The sequence below is a fragment of the Hyla sarda genome, chromosome 4 (genome assembly GCF_029499605.1).
Source record: "Hyla sarda isolate aHylSar1 chromosome 4, aHylSar1.hap1, whole genome shotgun sequence".
NCBI classification, from domain to species: domain Eukaryota; kingdom Metazoa; phylum Chordata; class Amphibia; order Anura; family Hylidae; genus Hyla; species Hyla sarda.
In genome coordinates, this window is record NC_079192.1 from 28,303,585 (window position 1) to 28,326,358 (window position 22,774).

General features: G+C 46.6%; 1 protein-coding gene across 4 annotated transcripts in view; it reads left to right on the forward strand.

Annotated features, from left to right (window-relative positions):
• The window catches only part of LOC130367665 (complement C3-like), a 229,346-nt gene that overhangs the window by 8,608 nt on the left and 197,964 nt on the right, over nucleotides 1–22,774 (forward strand). The window contains exon 1 of one of the 4 annotated variants that reach the window (XM_056570239.1): nucleotides 22,100–22,243. The exons of the other annotated variants lie outside the window; for them this stretch is intronic. The gene's annotated coding sequence lies outside the window, so the exon portion shown is untranslated. Of the gene's footprint in view, nucleotides 1–22,099; nucleotides 22,244–22,774 lie in introns of those variants that run through there. 4 annotated transcript variants of the gene reach the window in all.

Below are 22,774 nucleotides of genomic sequence, written 5' to 3' on the forward strand. Positions count from 1 at the left end.
ACAGTATGGAAAGCCATGAGCATGTGAACAGTATGCATGCCAACCATTGATGTGCCACCATATAGAATGAACATGAGAAATGTAGACGCCAGAACGTGTAGACGCATGAGTGACATGAGTGTGGACAGTATGAACTGCTGTGCGTATGGGAATACAACTAACAGAGATTAAATGGAATGAAAGAGATTGCCAAGTATGAATGCTATGGCGTATGGCCAGATGACTATTGTGTGCCATGCGTGTGAACCGTAGACATACTATGGATGTACGAGCAGTGTACCCTACGTGATGCGTCAAGTAATGGAGGTACCAGCAGTGAGATGCCTGCCCGTGTGGTCAGTGTGAAAAGGTGCACATGTAAGACCCATATAACCCGTGCGCCTATGAAATAGTATGGATGCCATGGTTGTATGAGCAAAACGTGTGGTGGGCGACAATGATCGCGTGAACGCCATGACATACCAATCTGTGATTTGTAAGAAAAACGCTATGAGCGTGTGAACAAGTAATAATTGAAACTGGTATGCTGTTGTGCGTGACCAATAAAAGTGAAAGCGCAGCCCCAATGTCCTAAAATTAGCAACCCATAAGTGCATGACCTGCACAGAGATGAGGGCACCGGCCCATGCAAACAACTGGAAGTGTGTGTGATGCAAAACTTTTTTTTTTTTTTTCTTTTCCGCATAGAACTATGGAAAGCAGACGTGTTCTAAACCTGGCATGATATGACATGGCATGATACAGGAGAGATGTCTGGTTGTCCCGTCTCTCACTCCACCGCGCTGGGGGAGCAGGAGTGGGAGCCCACTACAGAGCCCCGGCAACCAGAGATGCACCGCCAGGCATCCCGGCCACACGGTGTAAAACACGCCCAACCGCAGCGCCCGAGAATACATTGATATGTATAGGAGAGTTGGGCAGGTTAAGTGTAGTTGTAGAGCAGGGGTGAGTTTGTAAGGCAGACGATAACCTGCATGGAGCAATGCGGGGATACAGTTCACAGAAACAATTCAACGGTTGCAACAAATTCATGATAAAGAGACCCCAAAAGTAACATTTGCCCGATATTGACAATGAGACACCCAAATTAGAGAGGAGCTGCCCTGAAATGTACGTTGTGCACCATACCATCTGATTATACAACAGTTAGCAGCCTGGCTCGAGAGGCTTATACAGCAGACATTACCACGTACGGCCCGGCCGCATTATATACCAGCAGACAGCACTGTCTCCCCTGCGCACCGAGGGTGGCAACTGCCTACAGCTGAGGAAAGGAAGCTCGTGCTCACAAACACGGAGCGTGGTGGGGGTAACTTAAACTGCCTTGTACCACGCTGCCTCAGACAGAACCACCGCAGCCTGGCCGTACTCCTTCAGCAGTTCCCCCCAGTGTAACTGCACTGATGCTGTGGGGTTCCGTCTGACAGAAGCTGCGCGTAGCCTCTGCCTCCCGGAACCCCTGTTGCCCATGCCGCACCTGCTATGCCAGCAATCTCCCTATACATTACCACCACCGGAACAGCGAAGCTTCGGTAGTCGGACTGGCGGAGCTCCAAATATTGGCGGGAGATTTGAAGTCTGTGTTCCCTGCCAGGCACGGCAACGTCCGCAAACGTCAGGAACGGCCCACTGACAGGAGGTAGGGGCGTTATATACCCCTGCCCCCGCCCACAACCCTATGTGCCGCCTGACGTGCGAGGGGGTGGAGATGTTACCGCCCCTCTCACAAATACAGCCTAACTAGGCTTCACACGTATCACAGCACAAGAAATGAGCCCTCATACACCCCCGTATATGGAAACATAATAATATTATAGTGGTCTGAATAGGGTAATTAAAAAAATACACATTTTCGTACAAAACTTTTTTTTAAAGTAGTAAAATAAAACAAAACCTATAGGGGGAGATTTACCAAAACTTGTGCAGAGGAAAAGTTGTCCAGTTGCCCATAGCAACCAATCAGATTGCTTGTTTCATTTTTCACAGGCCTTCCTAAAAATGAAAGAAGCGATCTGATTGGTTGCTATGGGCAACTGGGCAAGTTTTCCCCTGCACAGGTTTTGATAAATCTCCCCCATAGAGATTGGCTATCATTGTCATCGTATTCAACTACAGAATAAAGATAATGGCCCTCATTTACTAAGAGTGTAGTGTAGGTTTCTTTGTGGGTTTTAATTCCCTACAATTTATTTTCCCCAGTATTTACTAAGGTTTTCCTACATTTTCCACTTTCCCTACACTTTGCTTTTTTTACACATGCTCTGTGGGGTTTTCCTCAGCTCAAATCCACCACATTTTATGTGGAAACCTTAGTAAATATGTTGGTTTTTTGTGAAAATGTTTTTGGGGTACACGCCCCTTTTCTGAGACCACACTCAATTTTCCAAGAGGTCACGCCCCTTTTGGGGATTTTCTTAGCAAAATGGAGAGTTAGTCGGGTTTTTTCAATTCTGGCGCAAATTCTTGCACAAAATCTGGTGCAGACAGAATTTCTGGCACAATGCGACAGATTCTGGCGCACAACCCGACAAAACATGTCGGGTTTGCAATAGTAAATGAGGGCCAATGTGTAATTTTAACTGTAAAGTGCACTGCGTAAAAACAAAAACTCCGAAAATTTTGAAAATTTTTTTTCTTTTCAATTTTAAAATAATTTTTTTGCCTCACCGTACATTTTATAGTAAAATTAGTAATGTCATCACAAAGTATAATTGGTCAAACATGAAACAAATCTCACCTTCATAGAAAGAAAATGATGGAAGGCACTCAAGTTTCTATAGCAGTGCAAAATTTATTTATTCGGGGTGTTTTCTTTCCATTTAGTGGAACGCCAAGTCGGATCAAACAAGCAGCTTTTTCAGAGATGGCATCAAGTTAGCATCCAAAATTTGCTGAAATGTTATTGAATCAATTTTTCCTTCTACTCGTGAGATGTTCCCTGTGCCACTGGATGCAATACAACCCCAAAGCATGATTGATCCACCCCCATGCTTAACAGTTGGACAGAGGTTCTTTTCATTAAATTCTGTTCCCCTTCTTCTCCAAACATACCTTTGCTCATTCCGGCCAAAAAGTTCAATTTTAACCTCATCGATCCACAGAGCTTGTTTCCAAAATGCATCAGGCTTGTCTATATGTTCATTTGCAAAGTTCAAACGCTGATTTTTGTGGTGAGGATGTAGAAGAGGTTTTCTTCTGATGACTCTTCCATGAAGACCATATTTGTGAAAGTATCTCTTTATAGTGGAATAGTGTACCACAACTCGTATCTTTCAGATCGTCCTGGAAGGATTGTGCAATCAAACGTGGGTTTTGAATAGTTTTTCTCACAATCCTGCGAGCTGTTCTGTCCAGATCTTGCTTTAACTTCCACTGTTCCTGATGACTGCCATTTCTTAATTACATTCCAAACAGAGGATATTGACAGCTGAAAACCTTTTGCTCTCTTCTTATAGCCTTCCCAAGCTTTGTGAACGTCAACTATTTTCAGTTTCAGGTTTCTAGACAACTGCTTAAAATAACCCTGGGTGCTAATTGTTGGGGCAAGGTCAGAGGAGTCTGGGCATTTAAAACCTTTGAGATTGACATCACCTGGTCTTCCCAGATGATGATTGAGAACAATCCATGACACTGGCAGGTCTCAGCTTTGAAGGGTGCCCAAACTTTTGCAGACGCAATTTTTTTGTTTTCTGTTATTTTGAAAGTGTAAATGATGGAAATAAAATCTAACTTTTGTTGACATATTATAAGAATGTCTAATCTGTAATGTGATGCCTTTTGGAGATTTTTCCATCTTTATGCACATTAATACAAATTTTTACCTGGGGTGCCCAAACTTTTGATCCCCACTGTATGTCCCCTCACATTGCTCCATACAATATAATGTCCCCTCACAATGCCCAATGCAGTATTATGTCCCCTCACAATGCCCCATACAATATTATGTTCCCTCACATTGAGTCATACAATATAATGTCCCCTCACATTGCACCATACAGTATTATGTCCCCTCACATTGAGCCATACAATATTATGTCCCCTCACAATGCCCCATACAATATTATGTCCCCTCACATTGCCCCATACAACATAATGTCCCCTCACAACGCCCCATACAATATTATGTCCCTCACCTTGCCCCATACAATATAATGTCCCCTCACAATGCCCAATGCAGTATTATGTCCCCTCACAATGCCCCATACAATATTATGTTCCCTCACATTGAATCATGCAATATAATGTCCCCTATCATTGCCCCATGCAGTATTATGTCCCCTCACAATGCCCCATACAGTATTATGTCCCCTCACATTGAGCCATACAATATTATGTCCCCTCACATTGAGCCATACAATATTATGTCCCCTCACATTGCCCCATACAATTTAAGTCCCCTCACAATGCCCCATACAATATTATGTCCCCTCACATTGCCCCATACAACATAATGTCCCCTCACAGTGCCCCATACAATATTATGTCCCCTCACATTGCCCCATACAATATTATGTCCCCTCACAATGCCCCATACAATATAATGTCCCCTCACATTGCCCCATACAATATTATGTCCCCTCACATTGTCCCATACAATATTATGTCCCCTCACATTGTCCCATACAATATAATGTCCCCTCACATTGAGCCATACAATATTATGTCCCCTCACAATGCCCCATACAATATTATGTCCCCTCACATTGCCCCATACAACATAATGTCCCCTCACAATACCCCATACAATATTATCTCCCCTCACATTGCCCCATACAATATTATGTCCCCTCACAACGCCCCATACAATATAATGTCCCCTCACATTGCCCCATACAATATTATGTCCCCTCACATTGCCCCATACAATATTATGTCCCCTCACATTGTCCCATACAATATAATGTCCCCTCACATTGAGCCACACAATATTATGTCCCCTCACATTGAGCCATACAATATAATGTCCCCTCACATTGACCCATACAATATTATGTCCCCTCACAATGCCCCATACAATATAATGTCCCCTCACGTTTCCCCATACAATATCATGTCCCCTCACAATGCCCCATACAATATTATGTCCCCTCACATTGTCCCATACAATATTATGTCCCCTCACATTGTCCCATAGAATATCATGTCCCCTCACAATGCCCCATACAATATTATGTCCCCTCACATTGCCCCGTACAATATTATGTCCCCTCACAACGCCCCATACAATATAATGTCCCCTCACATTGCCCCATACAATATTATGTCCCCTCACATTGCCCCATATAATATTATGTCCCCTCACATTGTCCCATACAATATAATGTCCCCTCACATTGAGCCACACAATATTATGTCCCCTCACATTGACCCATACAATATAATGTCCCCTCACATTGACCCATAAAGAATTATGTCCCCTCACATTGACCCATATAATATAATGTCCCCTTACATTGACCCATACAGTATTATGTCCCCTCACATTGCCCGATACAATATAATGTCCCCTCACAAGGTCCCATATAATATTATGTCCCCTCACATTACCCCATACAATATTATGTCCCTTCACATTGCCCCATACAATATAAAGTCCCCCACAATGACCCATACAATATAATGTCCCCTCACATTGACCCATAAAGTATTAGTCCCCTCACATTGACCCATATAATATTATGTCCCCTTACATTGACCCATACAATATTATGTCCCCTCACATTGACCCATACTATATTATGTCCCCTCACATTGACCCTTACAATATAAGGTCCCCTCACATTGACCCATACAATATTCTGTCCCCTCACAATGCCCCATACCATATAATGTCCCCTCACATTGCCCCATACAATATTATGTCCTCTCACATTGTCCCATACAATATAATGTCCCCTCACATTGACCCACACAATATAATGTTCCCTTACATTGACCCATACAATATAATGTCCCCTCACATTGACCCATAATGTATTATGTCCCCTCACATTGACCCATGTAATATAATGTCCCCTTACATTGACCCATACAGTATTATGTCCCCTCACATTGCCCCATACAATATAATGTCCCCTCACATTGACCCATACAATATTATGTCCCCTCACATTGACCCTTACAATATAAGGTCCCCTCACATTGACCCATACAATATTATGTCCCCTCATATTGCCCCATACAATATAATGTCCCCCTACATTGACCCATACAATATTATGTCCCCTCACATTGACCCATACAATATTATGTCCCCTCACATTGACCCTTACAATATCAGGTCCCCTCACATTGACCCATACAATATTATGTCCCTCACATTGTCCCATACAATATAAGGTCCCCTCACATTGACCCATACAATATTATGTCCCCTCACATTGTCCCATACAATATAATGTCCCCTCACATTGACCCATACAATATAATGTTCCCTTACATTGACCCATACAATATAATGTCCCCTCACATTGACCCATAATGTATTATGTCCCCTCACATTGACCCATATAATATAATGTCCCTTTACATTGACCCATACAGTATTGTGTCCCCTCACATTGCCCCATACAATATAATGTCCCCTTACATTGACCAATACAATATTATGTCCCCTCACATTGACCCATACAATATAAGGTCCTCTTACATTGACCGATACAATATTATGTCCCCTCACATTGACCCATACAATATAAGGTCCCCTTACATTGACCCATACAGTATTGTGTCCCCTCACATTGTCCCATACAATATAATGTCCCCTCACCTTGACCCATACAATATTATGTCCCCTCACATTGTCCCATACAATATAATGTCCCCTCACATTGATCCATACAATATAATGTCCCCTTACATTGACCCATACAATATAATGTCCCCTCACATTGACCCATAAAGAATTATGTCCCCTCACATTGAACCATATAATATAATGTCCCCTTACATTGACCCATACAGTATTATGTCCCCTCACATTGCCCCATACAATATAATGTCCCCTCACAAGGTCCCATATAATATTATGTCCCCTCACATTACCCCATACAATATTATGTCCCCTCACATTGCCCCATACAATATAAAGTCCCCCACAATGACCCATACAATATAATGTCCCCTCACATTGACCCATAAAGTATTAGTCCCCTCACATTGACCCATATAATATTATGTCCCCTTACATTGACCCATACAATATTATGTCCCCTCACATTGACCCATACTATATTATGTCCCCTCACATTGACCCTTACAATATAAGGTCCCCTCACATTGACCCATACAATATTCTGTCCCCTAACATTGCCCCATACAATATTATGTCCCCTCACAATGCCCCATGCCATATAATGTCCCCTCACATTGCTCCATACATTATTATGTCCCCTCACATTGTCCCATACAATATAATGTCCCCTCACATTGACCCACACAATATAATGTTCCCTTACATTGACCCATACAATATAATGTCCCCTCACATTGACCCATAATGTATTATGTCCCCTCACATTGACCCATGTAATATAATGTCCCCTTACATTGACCCATACAGTATTATGTCCCCTCACATTGCCCCATACAATATAATGTCCCCTTACATTGACCCATACAATATTATGTCCCCTCACATTGACCCATACAATATTATCTCCCCTCACATTGACCCATACAATATTATGTCCCCTCACATTGACCCTTACAATATAAGGTCCCCTCACATTGACCCATACAATATTATGTCCCCTAACATTGCCCCATACAATATTATGTCCCCTCACAATGCCCCATACCATATAATGTTCCCTCACATTGCCCCATACAATATTATGTCCCCTCACATTGTCCCATACAATATAATGTTCCCTCACATTGACCCATACAATATAATGTTCCCTCACATTGACCCATACAATATAATGTCCCCTCACATTGACCCATAATGTATTATGTCCCCTCACATTGCCCCATACAATATTATGTCCCCTCACATTGACCCATAATGTATTATGTCCCCTCACATTGCCCCATACAATATTATGTCCCCTCACACAGCTCCATAAAAGAAAAAAAATCACAACACTCACCTCTCCTACGTTTCCCTGCATCTCCTGTCACTCCTCTTTTCTTTTAGCTTCATGTGCAGACAGCATTATGCAGAGTTGCTGCCGCATATGAAGCCCAGACTGGAGTGACAGGACGGAGATGCTGGCTCTTTCCTATTACGTCAGCCGAGGCAGCACACATTTAATACTGTGTGCGCCTTTAAAGGGGGACTCAGTGTTGAAAGTTGTGGTTGCTCAGGGATTCACATGTCCAGGGAGGGACTTGCCATCGGGCACACCAGGCAATTGCCTGGTGGGCTGGGCAGTCCTCATGGCCATCCGGTCTACAACAAATTTAAATATAAGCGCGCCTATAGCTAAGTGCAGGGCTCTGATGATTGACAGAGCGAAGAACCATTGGTTCATCGCCCTGTCAATCACTCTTGCGGCTGCCTGCGATATGCAGGCAGCCGACAAGAGGCCTGTGCGCCTGTCCTCTGAGCTTTATGCTCTGGTGTATAAGTGACATCTTCATTCGCAGGAACACAGACCAGAGGAGAAGACAAGAAGAGGAGAAAGGCCATACTGCTGAGGACTAAGGGTGCACCAGGTGAGTATGTTTTTTTTTTATTTTTCTAACTTAACATTAGGGGCTGCTACACAAAAGGGGGCTGCTGCATTAAAGAAGACTTCTTCAGTAAAGGGGGCTGCTGCACTAAAGGTAGGGATGCACTGAAAATTCGGCTGCTGAAAATTATCGGGCGAAAATGCCCCTTTTAGCATTTGCGGCTGAGTGAATTTCCGCCAATGTGCATGTGCTTGAGAAAGCCGGTGAAAGGCCGGTGAAACGTGGTATCACTTAGTGTTGCATGGGATAATAAACCACTTTTGAACTATCCCTGAAGTGCTGCGTAATCTCTGTATCTACAGGGGCAGCTACCTACAGGTGACACCTACTGGGGATCGACCGATATTGTTTTTTTAGAGCCGATACCAATAATCTGGGAGGTTAGGGCCGATAGCCGATAATTTATACCGATATTCCGGTATAAGTTATCGGCTATTTATCCCCCCGCCACACCGCTGCAGATCATTGATTTACAGCGGGCGCTTTAAATCAATGAGCTGCAGCGGCTTTTGCGGTGCCATAGACCGCCGCCACCCGCTTCTCTCACCCTGCCTGTCCGGGGGTCCTCAAGGTAATTGCCGTTACCGATAATGCCCAAAATCGTGATTATCGGCCGATAATATCGGCCAAACCGATAATCGGCCGATACCTAACACCTACCTACAGGGGTACCTGCCTACTTAGGGCACCTGCATAATGGGGGAAACTACGTGAAGGGACCTGTAAACCTACTGGGGCAACCTAAGAACTTCTGTGTAGAACACTAAGAGGGTTATTATTACTGTTTGGCAAAGTGCAGATCCTAAAATGTTTGTTTGGCTTGTTCTGTGGAGATGAGTTGTGCCTGAAAGAAGAAATCAACTTGATGGTCTGGGCCGGATGGAGAAGAAAAAGGAAAGGGAACGACTCCAATCAGAGAAGTCATCACCTGCGATTCACCAGATTTAATCGTATGTAATCACTTATATGGTCTGCAGAGCAGTGTAAAGCTGACCACTATATGGTCACTGTAGAGGGAATATTTCCTCCTTGTATACTCTTATTATTGGTACTATTAGTCTATACAGGATTTAGTCAGTAACAGTATGATGGTAATATATATATATGGTAATAATATTCCTCCTTGTATACTGGTATTATTGGTAATATTAGTCTCAGTATATAGCATTAGGTTAGTTACAGTATAATGATGATATATATGGTTATAATATTCCTCCTTGTATACTGGTATTTTATGGTAATACAGTGGTCCCTCAACATACGATGGTAATCCGTTCCAAATGAACCATCGTTTGTTGAAACCATCGTATGTTGAGGGATCCGTGCAATGTAAAGTATAGGATGTTATGCTCACCTGTCCCCGCTGCTCCGGACCGTCACTGCTCGTCACCGCTGCCCTGGATGCTGCCCTCCCCGGGCTGTCCCCGACACTCCGGGCGTCTCTGCTTCCCTGGGATCCTCGCTCTCCGTCGCCACCATCACGTCATTACGCATGCCGCTCCTATTGGATGACGGGACGGTGTGTGCGGCGACATGATGACGACCAAGGAGAGCGCCGGCAATGGAGGGGATCCCGAAGAGGATGCTCCGGAGCCCCGAGGACAGGTAAGAGACCATCACCGGAGCACACGGGGCACCGTAAACCGCTATCCGGTGGCAGCTGAAGCAGTCTGCGCTGTCGCATAGCCGTTTATGCGATGGCCCCAACATACAAAAGCATCGTATGTTGATGCTGCCTTCAACATGCGATGGCCTCTGAGTGGCCATCGCATGTTGAAATTATCGTATGTTGGGGCCATCGTAGGTCGGGGGGGTCACTGATTTGGTCTCAGTATACAGAATTTGGTCAGTAACAGTATGATGGTAACATGTATGGTGGTAATATTCCTCCATATATACTAGTGTTATTTGGTAAATATATAGAGGTTCATGTGTTTCTTTTGGGGAATTGTCATATATACACATATATATACATATATATATATATATATATATATATATATATATATATATATATATATATATATATATATATATATATATATATAACATTTTCCTATTGTGTACCATATTGTGCCCAACTATTATGGACATTTCACCCTTCCCTTTGAGGCTTTGCCTTCACATAGCCACACCCATGTGCGAAATGGGCTGCTTATTCTGAGCTGCCCGGGCCCATTTTTGGTTCCAGTCTGGCCCTGGACATGTCCATTCTTTCTGTGGACAGCGGATTAGGAATTTCTGCATCAGAAACATCTGTTCCGGAAACTCCACCCAGTGCACAGTGCAGTAGAATCCCATTGAATTCAATGGGACTGTTACGCCGAGCGCTCCGGGTCCCCGCTCCTCCCCGGAGCGCTCGCTACACTCTCCTCACCGCAGCGCCCCGGTCGGTTCCACGGACCCGGGGCGCTGCGATACTGCCTCCGGCCGGGGTGCGATTCGCGATGCGGGTAGCGCCCGCTCGCGATGCGCACCCCGGCTCCCGTACCTGACTCGCTCTCCGTCAGTTCTGTCCCGGCGCGCGCGGCCCCGCTCCCTAGGGCGCGCGCGCGCCGGGTCTTTGCGATTTAAAGGGCCACTGCGCCGCTGATTGGCGCAGTGGTTCCAATTAGTGTTTACACCTGTGCACTTCCCTATATCACCTCACTTCCCCTTCACTCCCTCGCCGGATCTTGTTGCCTTAGTGCCAGTGAAAGCGTTCCTTGTGTGTTCCTTGCCTGTGATTCCAGACCTTCTGCCGTTGCCCCTGACTACGATCCTTGCTGCCTGCCCCGACCTTCTGCTACGTCCGACCTTGCTTTTGCCTACTCCCTTGTACCGCGCCTATCTTCAGCAGCCAGAGAGGTGAGCCGTTGCTAGTGGATACGACCTGGTCACTACCGCCGCAGCAAGACCATCCCGCTTTGCGGCGGGCTCTGGTGAAAACCAGTAGTGGCTTAGAACCGGTCCACTAGCACGGTCCACGCCAATCCCTCTCTGGCACAGAGGATCCACCACCTGCCAGCCGGCATCGTGACAGTAGATCCGGCCATGGATCCCGCTGAAGTTCCTCTGCCAGTTGTCGCTGACCTCACCACGGTGGTCGCCCAGCAGTCACAACAGATAGCGCAACAAGGCCAACAGCTGTCTCAACTGACCGTTATGCTACAACAGTTACTACCACAGCTTCAGCAATCATCTCCTCCGCCAGCTCCTGCACCTCCTCCGCAGCGAGTGGCCGCTCCTGGGATACGCTTATCCTTACCGGATAAATTTGATGGGGACTCTAAGTTTTGCCGTGGCTTTCTTTCCCAATGTTCCCTGCATCTGGAGATGATGTCGGACCTGTTTCCCACTGAAAGGTCTAAGGTGGCTTTCGTAGTCAGCCTTCTGTCCGGAAAAGCCCTGTCATGGGCCACACCGCTCTGGGACCGCAATGACCCCGTCACTGCCTCTGTACACTCCTTCTTCTCGGAAATCCGAAGTGTCTTTGAGGAACCTGCCCGAGCCTCTTCTGCTGAGACTGCCCTGTTGAACCTGGTCCAGGGTAATTCTTCCGTTGGCGAGTATGCCGTACAATTCCGTACTCTTGCTTCAGAATTGTCCTGGAATAATGAGGCCCTCTGCGCGACCTTCAAAAAAGGCCTATCCAGCAACATTAAAGATGTTCTGGCCGCACGAGAAATTCCTGCTAATCTACATGAACTTATTCACCTAGCCACTCGCATTGACATGCGTTTTTCCGAAAGGCGTCAGGAACTCCGCCAAGATATGGACTCTGTTCGCACGAGGCGTTTCTCCTCCTCGGCTCCTCTCTCCTCTGGTCCCCTGCAATCTGTTCCTGTGCCTCCCGCCGTGGAGGCTATGCAGGTCGACCGGTCTCGCCTGACACCTCAAGAGAGGACACGACGCCGTATGGAGAACCTCTGCCTGTACTGTGCTAGTACCGAACACTTCCTGAGAGATTGTCCTATCCGTCCTCCCCGCCTGGAAAGACGTACGCTGACTCCGCACAAAGGTGAGACAGTCCTTGATGTCTACTCTTCTTCTCCACGTCTTACTGTGCCTGTGCGGATGTCTGCCTCTGCCTTCTCCTTCTCTACAGTGGCCTTCTTGGACTCTGGATCTGCAGGAAATTTTATTTTGGCCTCTCTCGTCAAAAGGTTCAACATCCCGGTGACCAGTCTCGCCAGACCCCTCTACATCAATTGTGTGAATAATGAAAGATTGGACTGTACCATACGTTTCCGCACGGAGCCCCTTCTTATGAGCATCGGATCTCATCATGAGAGGATTGAACTTTTGGTCCTCCCCAATTGCACCTCGGAAATTCTCCTTGGACTTCCCTGGCTTCAACTTCATTCCCCTACCCTGGATTGGTCCACTGGGGAGATCAAGAGTTGGGGGTCCTCTTGTTCCAAGAACTGTCTAAAACCGGTTCCCAGTAACCCTTGCCGTAACTCTGTGGTTCCTCCAGTAACCGGTCTCCCTAAGGCCTATATGGACTTCGCGGATGTTTTCTGCAAAAAACAAGCTGAGACTCTACCTCCTCACAGGCCTTATGATTGCCCTATCGACCTCCTCCCGGGCACTACTCCACCCCGGGGCAGAATTTATCCTCTCTCTGCCCCAGAGACTCTTGCCATGTCCGAATACGTCCAGGAGAATCTAAAAAAGGGCTTTATCCGTAAATCCTCCTCTCCTGCCGGAGCCGGATTTTTCTTTGTGTCCAAAAAAGATGGCTCCCTACGTCCTTGCATTGACTACCGCGGTCTTAATAAAATCACGGTTAAGAACCGCTACCCCTTACCCCTCATCTCTGAACTCTTTGATCGCCTCCAAGGTGCCCACATCTTCACTAAATTGGACTTAAGAGGCGCCTATAACCTCATCCGCATCAGAGAGGGGGACGAGTGGAAAACGGCATTTAACACCAGAGATGGACACTTTGAGTATCTGGTCATGCCCTTTGGACTGTGCAACGCCCCTGCCGTCTTCCAAGACTTTGTCAATGAAATTTTTCGTGATCTGTTATACTCCTGTGTTGTTGTATATCTGGACGATATCCTAATTTTTTCTGCCAATCTAGAAGAACACCGCCAGCATGTCCGTATGGTTCTTCAGAGACTTCGTGACAACCAACTCTATGCCAAAATTGAGAAATGTCTGTTTGAATGCCAATCTCTTCCTTTTCTAGGTTATTTGGTCTCTGGCCAGGGACTACAGATGGATCCAGACAAACTCTCTGCCGTCTTAGATTGGCCACGCCCCTCCGGACTCCGTGCTATCCAACGCTTTTTGGGGTTCGCCAATTATTACAGGCAATTTATTCCACATTTTTCTACCATTGTGGCTCCTATCGTGGCTTTAACCAAAAAAAATGCTGATCCCAAGTCCTGGCCTCCTCAAGCAGAAGACGCCTTTAAACGACTCAAGTCTGCCTTTTCTTCGGCTCCCGTCCTCTCCAGACCTGACCCTTCCAAACCCTTCCTATTGGAGGTTGATGCCTCCTCAGTGGGAGCTGGAGCTGTTCTTCTACAAAAAAATTCTTCCGGGCATGCTGTCACTTGTGGTTTTTTCTCTAGGACCTTCTCTCCAGCGGAGAGGAACTACTCCATCGGGGATCGAGAGCTTCTAGCCATTAAATTAGCACTTGAGGAATGGAGGCATCTGCTGGAGGGATCAAGTTCTCCTGTTATTATCTACACCGACCACAAGAACCTCTCCTACCTCCAGTCTGCCCAACGGCTGAATCCTCGCCAGGCCCGGTGGTCTCTGTTCTTTGCCCGATTTAATTTTGAGATTCACTTTCGTCCTGCCGATAAGAACATTAGGGCCGATGCTCTCTCTCGTTCCTCGGATGCCTCAGAAGTTGAACTCTCTCCGCAACACATCATTCCACCTGACTGCCTGATCTCCACTTCTCCTGCCTCCATCAGGCAGACTCCTCCAGGAAAGACCTTTGTTTCTCCTCGCCAACGCCTCGGAATCCTCAAATGGGGTCACTCCTCCCTTCTCGCAGGTCATGCGGGTATCAAGAAATCTGTGCAACTCATCTCCCGCTTCTATTGGTGGCCGACTCTGGAGACGGATGTTGTGGACTTTGTGCGAGCCTGCACTATCTGTGCCCGGGATAAGACTCCTCGCCAGAAGCCTGCTGGTTTTCTTCATCCTCTGCCTGTCCCCGAACAGCCTTGGTCTCTGATTGGTATGGATTTTATTACTGATTTACCCCCTTCCCGTGGCAACACTGTTATTTGGGTGGTCGTTGATCGATTCTCCAAAATGGCACATTTCATCCCTCTTCCTGGTCTTCCTTCTGCGCCTCAGTTGGCTAAACAATTTTTTGTACACATTTTTCGTCTTCACGGGTTGCCTACGCAGATTGTCTCGGATAGAGGCGTCCAATTCGTGTCTAAATTCTGGAGGGCTCTCTGTAAACAACTCAAGATTAAATTAAATTTTTCTTCCGCATATCATCCCCAGTCCAATGGACAAGTAGAAAGGATTAACCAGATCTTGGGTGATTATTTGCGACATTTTGTTTCCTCCCGCCAGGATGACTGGGCAGATCTCCTCCCATGGGCCGAATTCTCGTATAACTTCAGGGTCTCTGAGTCTTCCTCCAAATCCCCATTTTTCGTGGTGTACGGCCGTCACCCTCTTCCCCCCCTCCCTACTCCCTTGCCCTCTGGTCTGCCCGCTGTGGATGAAATTTCTCGTGACCTTTCCATCATATGGAGAGAGACCCAAAATTCTCTCTTACAGGCTTCATCACGCATGAAGAAGTTCGCGGATAAGAAAAGAAGAGCTCCCCCCGTTTTTTTCCCCTGGAGACAAGGTATGGCTCTCCGCTAAATATGTCCGCTTCCGTGTCCCTAGCTACAAGTTGGGACCACGCTATCTTGGTCCTTTCAAAATTTTGTGTCAAATTAATCCTGTCTCTTATAAACTTCTTCTTCCTCCCTCTCTTCGTATCCCTAATGCCTTTCACGTCTCTCTTCTCAAACCACTCATCCTCAACCGTTTTTCTCCCAAATCTGTTCCTCCCACTCCTGTTTCCGGCTCCTCGGACATCTTCTCGGTCAAAGAAATTTTAGCTGCCAAAAAGGTCAGAGGAAAAAATTTTTTTTTAGTGGACTGGGAGGGTTGTGGTCCAGAAGAGAGGTCCTGGGAACCTGAGGACAATATCCTGGACAAAAGTCTGATCCTCAGGTTCTCAGGCCCCAAGAAGAGGGGGAGACCCAAGGGGGGGGGTACTGTTACGCCGAGCGCTCCGGGTCCCCGCTCCTCCCCGGAGCGCTCGCTACACTCTCCTCACCGCAGCGCCCCGGTCGGTTCCACGGACCCGGGGCGCTGCGATACTGCCTCCGGCCGGGGTGCGATTCGCGATGCGGGTAGCGCCCGCTCGCGATGCGCACCCCGGCTCCCGTACCTGACTCGCTCTCCGTCAGTTCTGTCCCGGCGCGCGCGGCCCCGCTCCCTAGGGCGCGCGCGCGCCGGGTCTTTGCGATTTAAAGGGCCACTGCGCCGCTGATTGGCGCAGTGGTTCCAATTAGTGTTTACACCTGTGCACTTCCCTATATCACCTCACTTCCCCTTCACTCCCTCGCCGGATCTTGTTGCCTTAGTGCCAGTGAAAGCGTTCCTTGTGTGTTCCTTGCCTGTGATTCCAGACCTTCTGCCGTTGCCCCTGACTACGATCCTTGCTGCCTGCCCCGACCTTCTGCTACGTCCGACCTTGCTTTTGCCTACTCCCTTGTACCGCGCCTATCTTCAGCAGCCAGAGAGGTGAGCCGTTGCTAGTGGATACGACCTGGTCACTACCGCCGCAGCAAGACCATCCCGCTTTGCGGCGGGCTCTGGTGAAAACCAGTAGTGGCTTAGAACCGGTCCACTAGCACGGTCCACGCCAATCCCTCTCTGGCACAGAGGATCCACCACCTGCCAGCCGGCATCGTGACAGGGACTCTGCTGCAGCGGAATTCCAATGCAGAATTTCGCACGAAAATTCTGGGGTGTGAACATAGCTTAACCACAGTTTTTTTCATTTTTGCACTTTTGTATTTTCCACCTCACCTTCTAAAAATCTATGGTGAAACCAGAAAAAAAAATATTTGTGGGGCAAAATTTGAAAAATATAATGTTGTAAATTTTGTGGCCTTCTGATTCTACGCAGTGCACTTTTTGGTAAAAATGACACCATATATTTATTCTGTAGGTCCATATGGTTGAAAGGATACCTAATTTGTATCGGTTTTATTTTATTCTACTACCATATTTTCCGGGATATTAGACGACATGCCGTATAAGATGACCCACAATTTATACAGTTAAAATACAGAGTTTGAGATATACTCGCCAAATAAGACAACCCCTCTAGGTACTTCCCACATTAGGTTGTCAGCATAGCTGCCCCACATTGGGTTGTCAGCATAGTTCCCCCACATTAGGTTGTCAGCATAGTTCCCCCACATTAGGTTGTCAGGATAGTTCCCCCACATTAGGTTGTCAGCATAGTTGCCACACATTAGGTTGTCAGCATAGTTGCCCCACATTAGGTTGTCAGTATAGTTCCCCCACATTAGGTTGTCAGTATAGTTGCCACACATTAGGTTGTCAGCATAGTTGCCCCACATTAGGTTGTCAGCATAGTTCCCCCCACATTAGGTTGGAAGTATAGTTCCCCCACATTAGGTTGGCAGTATAGTTCCCCCACATTAGGTTGGCAGTATAGTTCCCCCACATTAGGTTGGCAGTATAGTTCCCCCACATTAGGTTGGCAGTATAGTTCCCCCACATTAGGTTGGCAGTACAGTTCCCCACACATTAGGTCGGCAGTATAGGTCTTCCACATTAGGTTGGCAGTATAGTTCCCCCACATTAGGTTGGCAGTACAGTTCCCCCACATTAGGTCGGCAGTATAGGTCTTCCACATTAGGTGGGCAGTATAGTTCCCCCACATTAGGTCGGCAGTATAGGTCCCCCACATTAGGTTGGCAGTATAGGTCCCCCACATTAGGTTGGCAGTATAGGTCCCCCACATTAGGTTGGCAGTATAGTTCCCCCACATTAGGTAGGCAGTAGCCCCCACAGACATACTACCTTCAGCCATATACAGTGTATGGCTGGAGGCTGTATGTCTGTGTACTGTCCCACTTCAGTGCTCCGACTAGGGATCGACCGATATAGTTTTTTTAGGGTCGATACCGATAATCGTTGCAGGTTAGGGCCGATAGCCGATAACTTATACCGATATTCCGGTATAAGTTATCGGCTATTTAACCCCCTGCGACACCGCTGCAGGTCATTGATTTAAAGCGGGCGCTTTAAATCAATGATCTGCAGTGGCTTTTGCGGGGCCATAGTCCACCGCCGCCACCCTCTTCTCTCCCCTATCTGTCAGGGTGGTCCGGGCCATCCATCCATCGTTCCTGTAGTGTCCGGGGGCGTTCCGGGTGGAGGGTGAAGCGGTCCGGGCTGTCCTTCTTCTCCGGCGGTCCTCTTCTCCACTCCGGGCAGGCTCCAGCCTAGTACGCTGCATAGACGCCACTGCACAGTGACGCCCGTGTGCAGCGACGCACCTGACGTCACGGCGTAGCGGCGTCTATGCAGTGTACTAGGCCGGAGCCTGCCCGGAGTGGAGAAGATGACCACCCCCATTACGGGTAAGTTAAATTTTTTTATTGACTCGGAGGGTGGGGGAGGGGCCCGACAGGTATAGCGGTATGGGCAAAAATCCATACCGGTATACCGCCCAGCATCACGGTGGGGGGTGCGACGCGGTGCGGTGGGTCGGGGTGCGGTGCGGCGGGTCGGGGGTGGCGGTCGCGGTGCGGTGGGGGTGGTGCGGGGGGCGGGGCATTATCGGCTTATTGGCAAGATAATTGCCGATACCGATAATGCCCAAAATCGTGATTATCGGCCGATAATATCGGCCATATCGATAACCGGTCGATCCCTAGCTCCGACCACCGCTCATCCGGTCCGGGGTCATGATCTACTGCTATGGCCTATAGGCCATAGCAGTAGGTCCTGGGACCGGAGGACCAGAGGTCGGAGCACTGAAGATGACGTGCCGCAGGTAACTTACAAAATTTTTTACAAAATTTTCAAAATCGAAATTTTTCAGGGACCTGTTCAGTTTTGAAGTGGATTTGAAGGGTCTTCATATTAAAAATACCATACAAATGACCCCATTATAAAAACTGCACCCCTCAAAGTATTCAAAATGACATTCAAAAGGTTTGTTAACCCTTTAGGTGTTTCACAGGAATAGCAGCAATTTGAAGGAGAAAATTCAAAATCTTCATTTTTTACACTGGCATGTTCTTGTAGACCCAGTTATTGAATTTTTATAAGGGGTAAAAGAAGAGAAATCTTCCTAAAATGTGTAATCCAATTTCTCTCGAGTACGGAAATATGTGTATGTCAAGTGTTCGGCGGGCGAAGTAGAGGGCTCAGAAGGGAAGGAGCGACAGTGGGATTTTGGATAGTGAGTTTTTCTGAAATGGTTTTTGGGGGGCATGTCACATTTAGGAAGCCTCTATGGTGCCAGAACAGCAAAAAAAACAAACACATTGCATACTATTTTGGAAACTACACCCCTCAAGGCACATAACAAGGGGAACATTGAGCCTTAACACCCCACAGGTGTTTGATGACTTTTCGTTAAAGTTGGATGTGTAAATGATTTTTTTTTTCACTAAAATGCTGGTTTTCCCTCAAATTTTAAATTTTTACAAGGGATAATAGGACAAAATGCCCCCCAAAATTTGTAACCCCATCTCTTCTAGGCATGAAAATACCCCATGTGGGGACGTCAACTGCTCTGCTGGAGCACTACAATGCTCAGAAGAGGAGTCACATCTGGCTTTTGAAAAGCAAAATTTGCTGAATTGGTTTTTGGAGGGCATGTCGCATTTAGGAAGCCCCTATGGTGCCAGGACAAAAAAAACAAACACATGGCATACTATTTTAGAAACTACACCCCTCAAGGAATGCAACAAGGGGTACAGTGAGCCTTAACACCTTCCAGGTGTTTGATGACTTTTCGTTAACTTTGGATGTATAAATGAAAAAAAAATTTCACTAAAATGCTGGTTTTCCCCGAAATTTTACATTTTTACAAGGGGTAATAGGAGAAAATGGCCCTCCAAAATTTGTAACCCCATTTCTTCTGAATATGGAAATACCCCATGTGTGGACGTCAAGTGCTCTGCTGGCGCACTACAATGCTCAGAAGAGGAGGAGTGCCATTGAGCTTTTGGCAACAGAATTTGGTTGGAATAGAAGTCGGGGGCCATGTGCGTTTACAAAGCCCTCCGTGATGCCAGAACAGTGGACCCCCCCCCCACATGTGACCCCATTTTGGAAACTACACCCATCACAAAATTTAATAAGGGGTGCAGTGAGTATTTAGACCCCACTGGCGTTTGACAGATCTTTGGAACAGTGGGCTGTGCAAATGAAAAATTACATTTTTCATTTTCAAGGCCCACTCTTCCAAAAATCTGTCAGACACCTGTGGGGCGTAAATGCTCACTGCACCCCTTATTAAATTCTGTGAAGGGTGTAGTTTCCAAAATGGGGTCACATGAGGGGGGTCCACTGTTCTGGCACTATGGGGGCTTTGTAAACGCACGTGGCCTTCAATTCGGGACAAATTTTCTCTCCAAAATCCCAATGGCGCTCCTTCTCTTCTGAGCATTTTAGTGCGCCAGCAGAGCACTTTACTTTCACATATGGGGTATGTTCTTACTCAGAAGAAATGTGGTTACACATTTTGCGGGGCTTCTTTCCTATTTTCCCTTGTGAAAATGAAAAATGTAGGGTAACAACAGCATTTTAGTTAAAAAAAAAAAAATAATTCTAATTTTTCCATCCAACTTTGAAGAATTTTCATTAAACACCTGTGGGTTATTAAGGCTCACTATACCCCTTGTTACATTCCGTGAGGGATGTAATTTTCAAAATGGGGTCACGTGTGTATTTCTTTTTTTGCGTTTATGTCAGAACCGCTGTAAAATCAGCCACCCCTGTGCAAATCACCAATTTAGGCTTCAAATGTACATGGTGCGCTCTCACTCCTGAGCCTTGTTGTGCATCCGCAGAGCATTTTACGCCCACATATGGGGTATTTCCTTACTCAGGAGAAATTGCGTTACAAATTTTGGGGGTCTATTTTTCCTTTTACCACTTGTGAAAATAAAAAGTATAGGGCAACACCAGCATGTTAGTGTAAAATAAAATTATTTTTTTATTTTTTTTACACCAACAGGCTGGTGTAGCCCCCAACTTTTCCTTTTCTTAAGGAGTAAAAGGAGAAAAAGCCCCCAAAATTTGTAGTGCAATTTCTCCCGAGTACGGAAATACTCCATATGTGACCCTAAACTGTTTCCTTGAAATACGACAGGGCGCCGAAGTGAGCGAGCACCATGCGCATTTGAGGGCTAAATTAGGGATTCCATAGGGGTGGACATAGGGTGCCTCCAGCTGTTGCTAAACTCCCAGCATGCTTTGACAGTCAGTGGCTGTCTGGAAATGCTGGGAGTTGTTGTTTTGCAACAAGTTTTTCATTTTTATTGGGGGGGACTGTAAGGGGTGTTTTACCCTTTATTATGTGTTAGTGTAGTGTTTTTAGGGTACATTCGCACTGGCAGAGGTTTACAGTGAGCATCCCGCTAGAAATTTGCACCGCAGCGAAAAATTAGCTCATACTTGAAGCAGGAAACTTACTGTAAACCTGCCCGTGTGAATGTACCCTGTACGTTCACATGGGGGGGCAAACCTCCAGCTGTTTCAAAGCTACAACTCCCAGCATGTACTGACAGATCGTGCATGCTGGGAGTTGTAGTTTTGCAACAGCTGGAGGCACACTGGTTGGAAAACATTCAGTTAGTATTTTCCAACCAGTGTGCCTCCAGCTGTTGCAAAACTACAACTCCCAGCATGTACTGATCACTGAAGGGCATGCTGGGAGATGTAGTTTTGCAACAGCTGGAGGTATGCAACTAAAACTCCCAGCATGCCGAGACAGCTCCAGATGCTACAAAACTACAAATCCCAGCATGCCCAGACAGCAAACAGCTGTTTGGCCATGCTAGGAGTTGTAGTTTTGCAAGATCTGGAGGGATACAGTTAAGAGACCACTGTATAGCGGGGGGATTAACGAAAGTCAATCCCCCCGCCCCCGATCTGCTATTGGTCGTCGGACAACCGCGATCCCCCTTATATTCCGGGTCAACATAGACCCGTATGAACCGGAATAGGCGCAAATCGCAAGTGTGATGACCCCCCTGGGCATTTGCGCGGGGTGCCTGCTGATCGATATCAGCAATCACCCCAGTCGGGGACCGGAATTCCCACATGCGTACCAGTACCCCTGGGTCCTTAAGACCCAGGTACAGAAGGCGTATCCATACGCCCTGGGTCCTGTACGGGTTAATACCGGACATCAGCCCGATTGGCGATGTCCGGTATTAGCCACGGGTCCAGGTTGCTGATAACAACCGGGACCCACCAGGTATGAAGCGTGCTCAGCTCCTGAGTGAGCTTCATATAACAGGAGTCGGCAATGGACGTAAATATATGTCCATTGTCATTAAGGGGTTAAGAATGTGTGTATTTGTAGTGTGCATGTACCCTAAAAGCTACTACAATGCATGAAATGGAGGCCAGTCCCTTACACCAGACATATTCATATACATAACATTACTTCATGACTAGTGTATGGGACTGGCCTCCACTTCATGAAGTAATGTTATATATCTGTCTGGTGTAGGGGACTGGCCTCCACTTCATGAAGTAATGTTATATATCTGTCTGGTGTAGGGGACTGGCCTCCACTTCATGAAGTAATGTTATATATCTGTCTGGTGTAGAGGACTGGCCTCCATTTCATGAAGTAATGTTATATATCTGTCTGGTGTAGGGGACTGGCCTCCACTTCATGAAGTAATGTTATATATCTGTCTGGTGTAGGGGACTGGCCTCCACTTCATGAAGTAATGTTATATATCTGTCTGGTGTAGAGGACTGGCCTCCATTTCATGAAGTAATGTTATATATCTGTCTGGTGTAGAGGACTGGCCTCCACTTCATGAAGTAATGT